We start from the raw sequence: 13,102 nt of genomic DNA on the forward strand, positions 1-13,102 counted from the left end.
CACGATGGCAATGATAGCAATGACAGTACCTCAGTGGATGAGCTCTGAATTTTGCTCCCCTCTCTTCAATGTCAAGTGCAGTTGGGACTAGTTGTTTATTTTACCTACAGCCTCAGCTTCTACCAGGTTGCTTTTGCTACATTGTCATATCCCATCATCCTTTCAGCCTGGGGTGGTGCAGCCCCCAACTGATAGAGAGCAAGGAAACAGGGCTCCAAATAACTGGATTCTACTAACAATCTGCATGAATTTGGACGTGGGTTTATCCCACCAACCATAGAAAGTGACATAAGCTTTGTGCATGCATCTTGATATGAAGGTGAGAATTCAGAAGAATCACATAGTGATTGTCAAATGGGCAAGCAGACTTCTGGCCTACATATCAGGGAGGTAATAAATTGGTGATCTATTTTTATAATCTTTATGGGAGCAGTGGATGAGACAGGAGAGTTCTGTTGCACCAAGTGTGTCAGCTCCTTGGCTGGGGCTCCATCTCAGTCTGTAGCAGTGATAGTGCTGAGACTTAACCCCTAGGCCACCAGGAGGCCTGCTGTACTGGTGATAATTTAAACCACTGCATCTAAGGTCACTTATTATGGCAGCAGTAGAAAGTGAACATAGGTGGTAACTTTCCATTGTTACTAGTCTTTGGGGGCTGCACCATCCCTTACTGTCTCCTTGAATCTGCCCACACTGCATGAACATTACATTCTTGTGAATGTTCCCACACTGTGTGTGGTTATTAAACTCTTTTCAGTTACCCTTTTGGACAGCTGGCTCTCCTGGTGTGATACCCTGCTCAATTTAAAAGCCGCAAAGATACTCATCCAGGTTTTCTTAAATACTCATGACATGTTCTTGAAATACAAAGTGTCACGGGTTCACCTATGTATTTAAGCCACATGACCCCCGCCCCCCCCCCGCCCCAGCACAGATGATCAGCGAAGGGACATTTTAACATCAACTGGAGACTGTAAATGTGAGGTCTGTGACTGAAGTGAATTTTACTGCTCTTGTCTCCAGGATTACTGAGGTTCTTCTGAACAGGGTGAAAATGAAAGTCAGAAAGAATGCCATTTAGCGCCTGAAGTGTTCCCAAGAACTCAGCTACTCAGAGACCTAAGTCCCAAGGTTGACTAGGCAGGTCGCTGAGTTGAGTGTGAAGACTGCACAGCCTGGGTCCAGTATAGGTGGGTGGCTCTTTCCTATCTGCTGTGACCACAGAGGGAGCCCAGTCCTGCAAGTCATCTCCCTGGAGTCTACCCCCCTCCCCTCTCCATCCCCCCCAGCTTCTCCTCCTCCCCCCATGAAATGGTATAAATGAATTCAGGTTGCTTGTGGAAGGCCTGCAAGTGGTGGATCCTTTTCATTTGCCAAATAGACTTTACCACGGGCGTCTGCCCTACCGTCCCTACTGTCCTGAGTTACCGTGATTGTGCAGGATTTTGAGAGGTTCCCAATATAGAGAGTTTAAGAAATCTGCTTCTGGTCTGTGAGAGGGAATTGAGGTTGTGCTTCAGAGAGGCAATATGGTAAGCATTGGAGACATAATGAAAATACAAAGGATTGGCTTTAGCTTGACTTTGAAGTGAAATTCTCCCTCATTTACATTCCCCAGGGGTCCTTGGGTGTTGGGTATTTTCCCTAGGACCTGGACTACAATTCCATTAAAATAAACCAAGGATGTTGGTGTCATAAAAACATTTCAGTTTAAATCAGAACACAAAGGAGACACTTCACAAGGCCTTTGTTTCTCTCACCAGTCACAGCCAGTCCTAGACGTAATGGGTAATATGTCACTAATTATAAACAAGCAGACAATGGAGTTTGTTTTTCACCCTGAGAATCTGCACTCACTCCCAGTTAGATTTGAATGCATTTTGAACTGTAATAGAAACCAGAGCTAAGTGCTTTGGGGCTTTATTATGTGTACAGAAAAAACAGAAGTAAATGGAAAATCCAATCCAAGTTGTAAAATACTGAGAACCCACTATGTGTGGATTGCTTGATGTATATTTTCTCTAGTAGGTAAAATAACCCTCCAAGTTCATGATGGTTTCTATTCTCTCTAGTTTATAGGGTCAGCATGGATATTTCCACTTGGGCAGGGACACCCAGGAAACTGGTGAACATGGGATGGAACATATTGTGCCTCTTGACTCCAGAGTCCAGGCATCAGCCACTTCACCTAGCTGCCACAACTACTGAGTTTTCCTCAGAATTTTTTTAAAGATTTATTTATTTATGCATACAGAACTGGGGTACAGGCCAGAGGTGCAGGGTATGAGAGGATTCACCAGAGACAGAGGGGAGCACAACCAGAGACAGAGTGGGAAGCAGAACAGGTAGACTGACTGAAGTACACTGCTGAGGGGAGCCGCAGGTGGGTCAGGAGAAGTCTGTCAAGCCATGTGGGTCAGCTCCCTGATCCAGGATCAAACTTGGCTATGGCTGTTACAGCTGCCATGGCTGCCATAGCTTCATGGTGCTGTACTTTAAGCTGTTGCACCACCAGATGGGGCCCAGAATTTAAGGAGATTTAACTTTCTTCTAGGGCATGCATGCCTGGGGCTGGAAGGAAACTTTCCTCACCCATTCTTTTGCCTTACAATAAAACTCCACTAAACTACCTCAGAAAAGTATTCTTTCTAGAATTTTCTCTCAGTGGTCCTTACTGCCTGGAAGTTCTCATAGCTGATCCAATTTTATTTATTTATTTATTTATTTTTTGCTGTACTTTGATGTCTTCTTTCTTTCTTGTTCTGCTCTTACAGTAGAGAACAGAGGGCAAGAAACTTATTTAAAGCCAACTTGCAGACTTGTAGACTCTGGACTGGCTGCTTGCTGGGTTGGCCTTCAACTCTGTGGAGGAGAGAATGCCACCTCTTGATCAAGACAACAGAGTAGTGAGAGAAAAATCAATCTCTTCTGCAGAACCAAGTTTACATAAAACTATATGTAAATTTTAACCCTTCCTGGCCTCTCCCAGCTAAAAACTCAACTTGGAATAAGTCTTCAGTGTTTGTAATCCCCTTTACACTGACATTTGTCCCCCAACATCCTTGAACGAATAGATTGGTAAACAGACTATAATTAGAGATGAGGGGGATTGCCGTCTTAAACTTCTTAGTCAAAAGATGTCCCTGCAGAGCTCAAGTTGATGGGAGCACAGAAGACCAAGAGAACAAAGGAGCATCTCTCCTGCCTGGCTCCTCAGCTACCATTAGACACACCTGGTTGAGTATGGGAGCAGCTCCGTGAAGCTGTATGGTTGGAAGATCAAAGCAAAGGGTCTTCCTGCAGTCTGGTCTTTTCTGTAGGAGTCTCAGGTTCATCTGGGAGGGAGAAGTCAGGCAAGGGAGGCTGCCCACCATGGACGGAGATCAGAGGGAGGGCTGGGCAGTGTGGTCAGTGGTTGGTAACAGTGTTCCAGCCCAGGACTAGCAAGACTTTGACAGAGAGCCAAGGCACTAGATGGCAGGCTCTGGGCTTGGTTCAGAGGAAGCCTGTGAAGCCTATGACACTCTGAAGATCTGGGAGTTGATTTGCATCCCAGTGTTGTCATCTGTTTCTTGGGATGTGGTAGGGAAAGGACCCTATGCATGCTGGATTCTCACCATGCTCTCTTATCCTGCAAGTAAGACCTCCTTGAGTGGATACATCTCTTTCCAGGGCCTCAATTTCACCTTGATTTCTATGTCCTGACTTGACTGTTGTCCTGAGTAACAGATTACTATTTTAACAACCATTGAGCACAATAGGCATCTCAAATTTAATACCCTGAACTGAGTTTAACATGCCCTCCTCAGAAATGCTTCTTTGTTCCCCATATTGGTCATTAACAAGACTCTTCGCAACACTTCTAAGTGGGAGCATTCAGAATATTCTGAGTTCTCTGATGCTCAGCCCCATCTGCCATATCCTCTGTGTTACTGCATTAGCTCAGGTCTTCTCATCTCAATGGAAGAGTAAAACAACTTACCACAGCCTTTGCCACCTCTGGAATCTAAATTACCCTTCTTACATCCTTCAGTCAATTACACCCCTATCTATGGCTCTAGAGTTTTCCTTGTTGCCTGCAGGCCACAGACAGGCTCTTTGGTCCTCCACTCTCTTTGACCTTCAGCTAACCTTCCTAACCCCAGAGTCCATTAACATTCCTCACACCTCTGTAGTGTAGGTAAGGAACCAGCTTGCTAAACTTGTACCCTGCCATCCTGGGAAAGATTTTTGCTTTTCATTTGTTTCTGAAGAGTAAAAGACTATTTGGGAAGCACCCCCAATTCTTCCACACTTACAGAGAGAACTTCTGACTCCACAGAATCATAAATGTATATATACCTGAATGAAGGTATAGAAATATACTTGCATAAAATACATCCCCTGTTTGCAGATATAGCTCTAAATTGCCTTGTGCAGGTTCACTCCTTTTGTCCTCTGGAAAGCCCTCTGAGATAGTGATTGTGTTTCAATTTATTGAAGACACACATATAAGCACAGAGAAGTTAACAACTGAAGGTCACATAGTTAAAAAGTAGTGTATCATGGATTTGAACTGCCACTACTAAGCTCTAGAACTCATCCTATCAGCTAGGGTGAACTGAAGGTCACATAGTTAAGAAGTAGTTATCCTGGGTTTGAACTGCCGCTATTAAGCTCTAGAACTCAAACTATCAGCTAGGGTGCCATGCCAACCAGCTGATGCCACAGTACCCACTTTGCATTGTGCCACTGGCTCAGAGAGCACCTTTGCTGGCCAACCTGGGATTTTTTAAAAGCCATTTATTATTATATACTTTGGAAAATCAAAATTGGATGATTCTCAGATCTGGTCCAAGTTTCCTCTGTTCAGAGGAGAAAAGTGACTTAGAATGACACAGGTTACCAAACAAGCAGAAAATACAACTTTCACTCTGCTTTTTATTTCTGGACAACATTTTTCACCATAATACACTCATGATCTCACTTCTGATTTGGGGTTTCGGCAAGGTCTATTGCATCGTACGTGTATAAGCACACACGCTCAATCACAGAAGACCTATCCTCAGGCTGCTCCACAGTGAGTTCTTTATCCTCACTCAAGCTCTCCCTGGGCTCCTAGCCACACCATCCTTCCCCGTTCTTGTTGATTTTATCTCGGCTAGAAATGTGGAAGCAACTTCAGTGCCTCCAAGAGCTGAATACCTTGCTTTGACTGTGCTCATCTGTTACTAATGCCCAGTGAATGCAAACAAGGTCTCACAAAGGCAGAGGGATAAACACATTTAAGCCAGACTGATTTCCAGAGAAATAATTTAGACGGTTCAAACAAGCATTTTGAGTGCACAAGAATAATGATTTCCCCATGGATACATTGTGTGCTTGCTGGCACTCTTAACTCTGGCCTTACATGCAGAATCTCATAAAAAGTTCAGGGCATGATAAAAAGGAACAAGTAATTCACAGTGGAGGCAAACCATTTGTGTTGTGACGGAATATTCCTGTCTTGAATTACCCAACCAGAACTGCTGTTTGGGGATGCTGGACCCTGGAGTGCTGTGGATTTGGTGCTTTGCATGGATGTGGCACACATGAGCAGAAGACCCCTACCTGTTGCCTCTCTGTGACTTTTAAAATATATATTTTTAAAGGATTTATCTATTTATGCATAGGAGAGCTGGGGTGCAGGCCAGAGAAGGGAGATGTGAGAGGATTCTCCAGAGACAGAGTAGGGAGCAGACAGGCAGATTGACTGAAATACACTGCTGGAGGGAGCAGTGGGTGAGAAAAGAGGGATCTGCTGCTGTGCCATAGGGGAATGAACTCATGCTGCAGTGGCTGTGGACAGCATAGTGCTGAGACTGAGCCCCTTGAACCACCAAGGAGGCTCCTCTTTCTGACTCTTTAAAAATGAGCACTTTAGCCTCCCACAAGGCAATTTTGTCTGTCTCCTTCTAACAGAAAAAAAATCCCAAAGCAGGCATACAGTCAGGCAGAGAAGGATGGCCCGGACCCACTAGATGAGACAAGACATAGGGAAAACTGAGTTAACTCCTGAGGCCGGTGCAGTCTGCCTTTCTGTCCTCTGAGACCCCCAAAACCACAGAAGGCCTTGGGCACCCTGGAGGGGTTGTCTGATGTGGATCCACAATGATGACCATTGGGCATTCATTCCCACCACCCTCACGGTAGCCCACATTTTGGTAGGCAAGATTCAGTGAGGCCACGTCCATTCATTTGGAGCCACTCCTAAGCCCCCACTGGGGACATCATCCAAGGTGATGACCTTGTAAAGGTCTATCCCGGTGCTTCATTGCACAAAGTTTCCAAGTTCTAGAGATCCATCAAGAGTGATTAGTTGCCTTCAATGTTTTAAGGGAGCTAAACAAACAAACAAAAGCCTACTTCTTATGTAATAAGACTGTACATGAATAGTTTTCTCTGCTTGTAGTTAGAATTCTGTTAACTGAGAATGTCACAATGCCATACTGTCCTGCTCAGAAGTGGTCATTGCGATGATGGCATCTTAAGATTTGCTGGAACCTCTGAGGTAGGGCATCAGAATTTGTTGTCAGAGCCAGGTGGTATTTTTATCTTCTCCCTCCAGAAGCCTTAGTATGCCCCCTGATATAGACTGACACTCCTGCTAAGGAGTTTAGAGTGTGGGGACAAGTTGTGGGGCCAATTGTTTTTCAATGAGATTTCATCTAATATTGGATCAAGTTAACATGTGAATGCAGAGTGACAGCCATGATCAAACCTCCCATCACAGACAAGTTACTTTTATACACTGATGATGGGATTGCCCCAAAGGCAGTAAATTTAGCATTAGGTAAGATCAATGCACATCCTCTTTTACCTGTCAATTCTGCTTCTAGGAATTTACTCTGAACACATCTTCAATAATAAGAAATTGCACAAGATTATTTACTGCTGCATTATTTATATTTGAAAATTTCAGGAAATAGCCTGAACACTTATCCCCAAAAGTGTGCTTGAATAAACTGTGTCCACAAAACTGAAAAAAAAAAAATCAAAAAAACGAAAAGCAGAACAAAACATTGTCCCATCACAGAAAGAGGGCTGAAGGAGTGCTTGCTGGGAATGCTGGAAACCATTGTCGCACTCCACCCACCCTGCAGTCCTTAGGTTTGCTCTGATCATTGAAAGATAAACATGTAAGCCCAGGACCTCATATCTTACTGTTATGTCTTATGGGTTTGAAGATGGTAAAGAATAAGAACCAAGGATCAGCATTTGCAAAGTTAAGCAAAAATCTGAAAGGGATAAAATCTCAGGAAACCAAATAGAAGTGAAATGCAGATTCAGTGTTAGAGTGGAAGAAAGGGAAGTTCAGGGTTGAGTTCCACAGCTTGCCCTTCTCTAGATTCTTGACTTGATCCATGGCTTAGGAGGTATGGGTAATTATATATGAGTAATTTATTAAGGAATTGCTCCTGGAAAGGTGGTAGAGGAAAGAGGAGGAAGATGAACAAGGATCTGTCTAATGGGATAGAGTTTTAGTCTGCTGCAGAGACTGGAAGCGCTGTCTCTGAGTCACCACCATGAGAAGCAAATGTCCTCGACTTTTGCACTCCATCCATAGTCACAGGTCTATGCAAGCTAGGCAAGGGTCCGCACAGCTATCCAGCTTGCTGTGTGAGAAGGCAAAGAACCAGAATGCAGGCGGGTGCAAGTAATTGATAACACAAATTAAAAGTAGGAAGTGAATGGAGAGAAGACAAAAAAAGGATTTCAGGAACTACTTAGAAACATTGACATTGTCTATCACCACCTAGCTCCCCTTTATGTATTCTTCTCTTGGACCTGGCTTCCCTGGGTGAAAAAGACCCTGTGTCTTTGGTTTGGAATCAAACACTGATGTGCGGATCCTATCCTTCCATGTCCACATTCAGGGACCCAAGTGTCAACAGTCTGCCATAGAAGGAACTTCATTGAGTCAGAAAGCAAGAGATTGGTGTGGAGTCCAGCCCATATCCATAATTTCTCTGCCACTTGGATCCATATGCTTAATCCTTCTGCAGAGACCAACAAGGAATGAAAGCCCCAGGCCTGTCTATAGGTCTTGCACATGCCAAACGATCCACTACTTATAATCTGTCAATTAGAAGTATTTATACTGCTGATACTTTCCACAGTCCTGTTTATAGGGTCTTTTTTGGTTCATATGCATGAGTTTATTTTCTAGATTTATTGGATGACAAGGTAAAAATGATATATCAATTATTTATGTATGAATAATTTTGTCAGATGAAAAAATCCATTTTCTCTACAGAGCATACGCTTATGATGTACATTCTAGGGCTGCTCATGTTAATAATGATGATAATTATCACTACAACAGTAGCTATCCATTTTGTATACCCTACATTGTGTTCCTAATGCATTATATTATCATTATTTCTATCATCAAAAGCAGAGGAGAAAACTGCAGCACAGCATGGCTAGGTAACTTAATCAATAGTTACCAAGGCACCGTGAGCAGATTCCAACAAAGTTTCTGGCAGCCCCCTGAGCTCACTCTCTACTTATTCACTTTGCTCTTTTATGTTGGTTGCTGGGAAAGGCGTACAGAAATGCTGAAAGTTTGATAAGACAAACTGGTGGAATTATGGACTCACCATTTCAGGAACAAAGTGAGAAGACCCAAGGGACATTTAAGAATAACAAAGAGTGGACAGAGTCTGGCCCCCTGAGTGAATATGATCTGGCCCATTAAGCTGTTAGCTGCCTGTCTGACATTAGCAGAAGCACAGACCCTTGAATAATGGATGAAAACTCCGTAAGTCAATAAATATAGTACTTGTTTAGCTTCAAACCATATTCTTAGTTATTCTCTCCCAGGGTTATCTAACATATATGTACTTGTTCTGAGTCTCAAAGAGAAGCTGGAAAAAAAAAATGAGACCAATAAAGAGAATGGGGAAGACCAATGGCAGTGAAAATGCACACACACACACACACACACACACGAATGATAAGAATTCTGACATTGACATCTCTACACATAAGGTTGTGGCATGCATAAAATTTGAACTTCTGGTTATAAATATAAGGGCATGGCCTAGAAATGGATGATGATGATTCTCTGTAAAAAAGAGGGAGGGATGTTTTATGAAGTTATGGTATTAGTTTTTGTTGACACAGAAAGATACTTTGACTTGTTTGAAAAGGCTTACTTAAATCTAAATATACTTACTTTCTACTAAAACGGGAGAGGGGGATATAGAATAGTTTACTGGGGTTGATTTATAAAAGGTTATTTCTGGGAATTGAGATTGTCTATCTGGGTTTGAGTTATTTGATTGCTTAAAAACTTGAATGAGGCCCTCCCTGGTGGCGCAGCGGGTTAAAGCACAGCACTGAGAAGCTAAAAGCCATTTCCACATGAGTTCGACTCTCGCCTGCCCCAGAGGAGACCACAAGGCGTGGCAGACCTCTCCTGACTCACCCGCTGCTCCCCTCAGCAGTGTACTTTGTCCATCTGCCTCTTCTGCTCCCCACTCTGTCTCTGGTGAAGCCTCTCACCACCCCTGCACCTCTGGCCTGTACCCCAGTTCTGTATGGATAAATAAATAAATCTTAAAAAAAAAAAAAACTTGAATGAGTAGAAGGCAGCTAGTTCATTGGCTTTGTGATTGACTTCTATGTCGTCATGTGCTCTTTAGATAAGTTTAGGAGAGATTTATCTGGGGTGGCCTCTCAGTTGTGCTGGAGCCTATAATCACACTTAGTTCCTCTTCCTCCCAACAAGGCCCTCCTCAGGGGCCTTTCACAATGGTTGCCTTTGAGCCCAGAGACCCTCATTCTTACAGAACTCTGTCTAATGTCTCGGAGGAAAATGCTGGAATCCCTCAGAGTGGAGAAGAATTGGAAGGGGAGACATCGTTCTCCCAGAGCTGACTGTAAATCTCCCTGTTTAGTCTGAAAAGCAATTAGGTCTGGGGAGTGTAATATGATGCTGTAGGCTAGCTGCCCTATGTGACCCTTGTTGGTCTGTCAGTTCTCTGTGGGTACCAGCACTAAGCTTTAAGAGCCAGAGTCTTACTTGCTGAAACCCAAATGCATGCTCTGAAGTAGATCAATTTCCTCTTGGGAGTTGAGTAGCCACATGTGCAAAGAACCTGAGCTTGTATCCTGAGAGAACCCTGAGCTCAAGTTCTAGTTTTGCTTCTTTTCATGTTTATTTAATTTTTATTTTTAAAAAACTATTATTTTTATTGAGTTACTACTGAGTGAAACACTGTATATGATTTAGGGGTATAACTCTTCAGATGTATCCTACATACTTTGCCCACCACCTAAGCACCCATATTCCTCCCTCCATCTCAGTCCACTGGGTCCCCTTTTCTCCTGATTTCTCTAATTCCCATCCTCTTCTACCGTTAGCCTCAATTCTACAGTCAGATTTGTTTTGTTTAGTTTTGACTGTTCCTTCATTTTGCTTCTTTATATTACACAAATGAATGAAGTCTGAAGTAGAACACAGTTGCCATTAGTCTCAAATGCATTCTATGGATCTCATCATCTCTACAGACAATTTTAATAGAATTGTGTGGGGCCGTCACTGGTCTGGCATGAGGTTAGAGAACAATATAGTGTCAAAGTTTACCTGGGAACCTGTGCAGTGTGACAACTGCTACTTAGTTGCCAGCAGCCAAGTACATATAATTTCCCATCATTTTGTCTCCTTTTTGAGAATCTTGATGACTCTCTCCCACCATTTCTATAAAATTCTAGTTCTGTCCATACAATCCTGCTTTGAGCAGCTTTCTTCTGCTATTCCCTATTATAGTTTATTTCCTACACACTATTTTGCCAATTCTTATTTATTTTTTTTTTTGTTTTTTGCTTTTTATTTGTCTTCCCCACTGGATTGTGAGTTCATAAATATGTGAACACAGAAGCCTGAGTCACACTATACACTGATACTTAGCATGGCACCTTGCATCTAGTGACCACTCTGTAAACATTGTGTAGGGTGAATGAATGAAGGAATAACACAATCAGTAGGCACATAACAGGTTGAGGCAAATACCTTCCACCACGCTTGTCTATTATCAAGGTCAGAGTCATGTCCCTGGAAGATCTGACGGGCAACTTCATTCCTGGTTATGGCTGGATACCTCCCCACGTTCTACATGCCACACACAACCTTGAACTCCTAATTCTGCACTTCTTATATGAACAAGAAATAACCTATTCATTTTCACAATTGTTATTTTGGATTTCCCGCTGCATTTAGCTAAAACTTATTTAGTTGATACATCAGGGAATTATGTTCAAGGGCTAGAGGTTGGAAGAGTAAATAAAGCCCTGAGAGGCCTGGTGTGTTTGTATGTCTGTGTGTGAGAAGGAAGGGGGAAGATTTCACCAGAATCCTGTGTGGGTTTGGTGTAGAGTCGCTTTTCCCCAGTGAAAGATAAAACATGAGGCACATTAAACCAACCCCACTCCAATCTGTGTGGACTCCAGTACACATTTGTTTCAAATTATTCCCTAATTGCTTAAGTGTTTGTGGTGTCTTTGCTCTTAACTTGGGGGCCTGGAGAGTGGAAAGAGGGAATCTCACTGTCCCCACCCCTCTACCCCCAGGATGGAGACCCTCACTGAAGGTCCCCTTATTAGGGCCAATGAAAGGCTGGTTGGTCAAAAATCCAAGTCCCCTGGGTGTGAGAAATGAAACAACCACTGACCTTCCCTTCCTACCCTCTAAATTCCAAGTCCAACTTGGTGTTGTGTTGGGAAATCTGACTATTTTGCTTTTGTGGCAATGCTAACATATACCTAATTAGTCTGTTTGTCTTAAAATCCACCCACTCTTCAAAAGAAAAAAGAAAATAACCAGGCTTAAAATAGTTCAGTTGTATATGGGGGAGACATTGCCAGAGTTTTAATAAATACTGAAAACCTCTTTTTTTGTCTTTGTTGGAACAGCTTCTTGAGTCAAAAGTAAAGGGACCTGGCCAATGCTGTCTCTGCTGGGATCAGGGGCGGCTGTCATGGGGAGTGGAGAGGGACACATACCTCAGGACAAGTAGGATCATCACACAGTCAGACCGTCAGGGATTGGAGAGACCAGGAAATCATGATAATGTGTCCTGAGATACAGAGAGGGAGAAGGGGTTGCCAAGGTCTGATAGCTTGGAACGGCCAAGTGGTAACTGAAACACATTCTAGGTTCAACCATCTCACTTTATATCTCAAGACAGAAGCATTTAGAGTCTAACTTCCCTATTGAGTTGGCAATCCTTCCAAGAGGCTGACCTACTCAAATCATGTCGTCTTCATACTCAAGTCCAGTGACTTCTACATTCTGTTCATCTGTAGGAGAAAGCAATAGTTGTTGAGTTCTCATTCTGTACATTGGCTCTGTGCATCACATTTGCAGCTCATTTTGCCCATATAACAACCTTATTATATAATTGGCCCTCCCTGGTGGCACAATGGGTTAGGATGCAGCACTGCAAGCCAGCTGCAGCTGCTTCAGTGTGAATTCGACCCCTGCCCCAGAGGTGATCCACATAGTGCAGCAGGCCTCTCCTGTCTCAACTGCTGCTCCCCTCATCAGTGTACTTTGTTGATTTGCCTCTTCTCCCCACTCTGTCTCTGGTGAATCCTCTCACTGCCCCTGCACCTCTGGCCTATACCCCAGTTCTGTAAGCATAAATAAATACATCTTTATAAAAAGAATGTTAAAACAACAACAAATTTATTATAGCCAGTGCTACTTACAGTATTTCATGAATAACTAACCTATCTCATACACAACTCTTAATATTGCCCCTGAGACTTGGAAAATTTAACCTTTTGACTTGACTAAAGTTACACATCTTGAAAGTGATACAGCTTAGATTTGGGCTCAGTATTCTTGCAGTGTGACTCCAAAGTCCCACTATACTATCTCTTTGTATAGTATTTTAACTACTGTACTATATGACCTTCTGGAGTTTTAACATCTTAACCTTTCTGTTCAAGGAATCTAGCACCACTCACCAGACATTGCTGCTTGGAACAATTTTTCTTTGATGGTGATAAGTCACATGAATCTCTGTATAATTTCTGGTCTAGTCTGATTTGTGGCCACACCTGTTGTCCATGT

This window comes from Condylura cristata, unplaced genomic scaffold, assembly GCF_000260355.1.
Source record: "Condylura cristata isolate star-nosed mole 26May11 unplaced genomic scaffold, ConCri1.0 scaffold00001, whole genome shotgun sequence".
In the NCBI taxonomy this organism is placed as follows: Eukaryota; Metazoa; Chordata; class Mammalia; order Eulipotyphla; family Talpidae; genus Condylura; species Condylura cristata.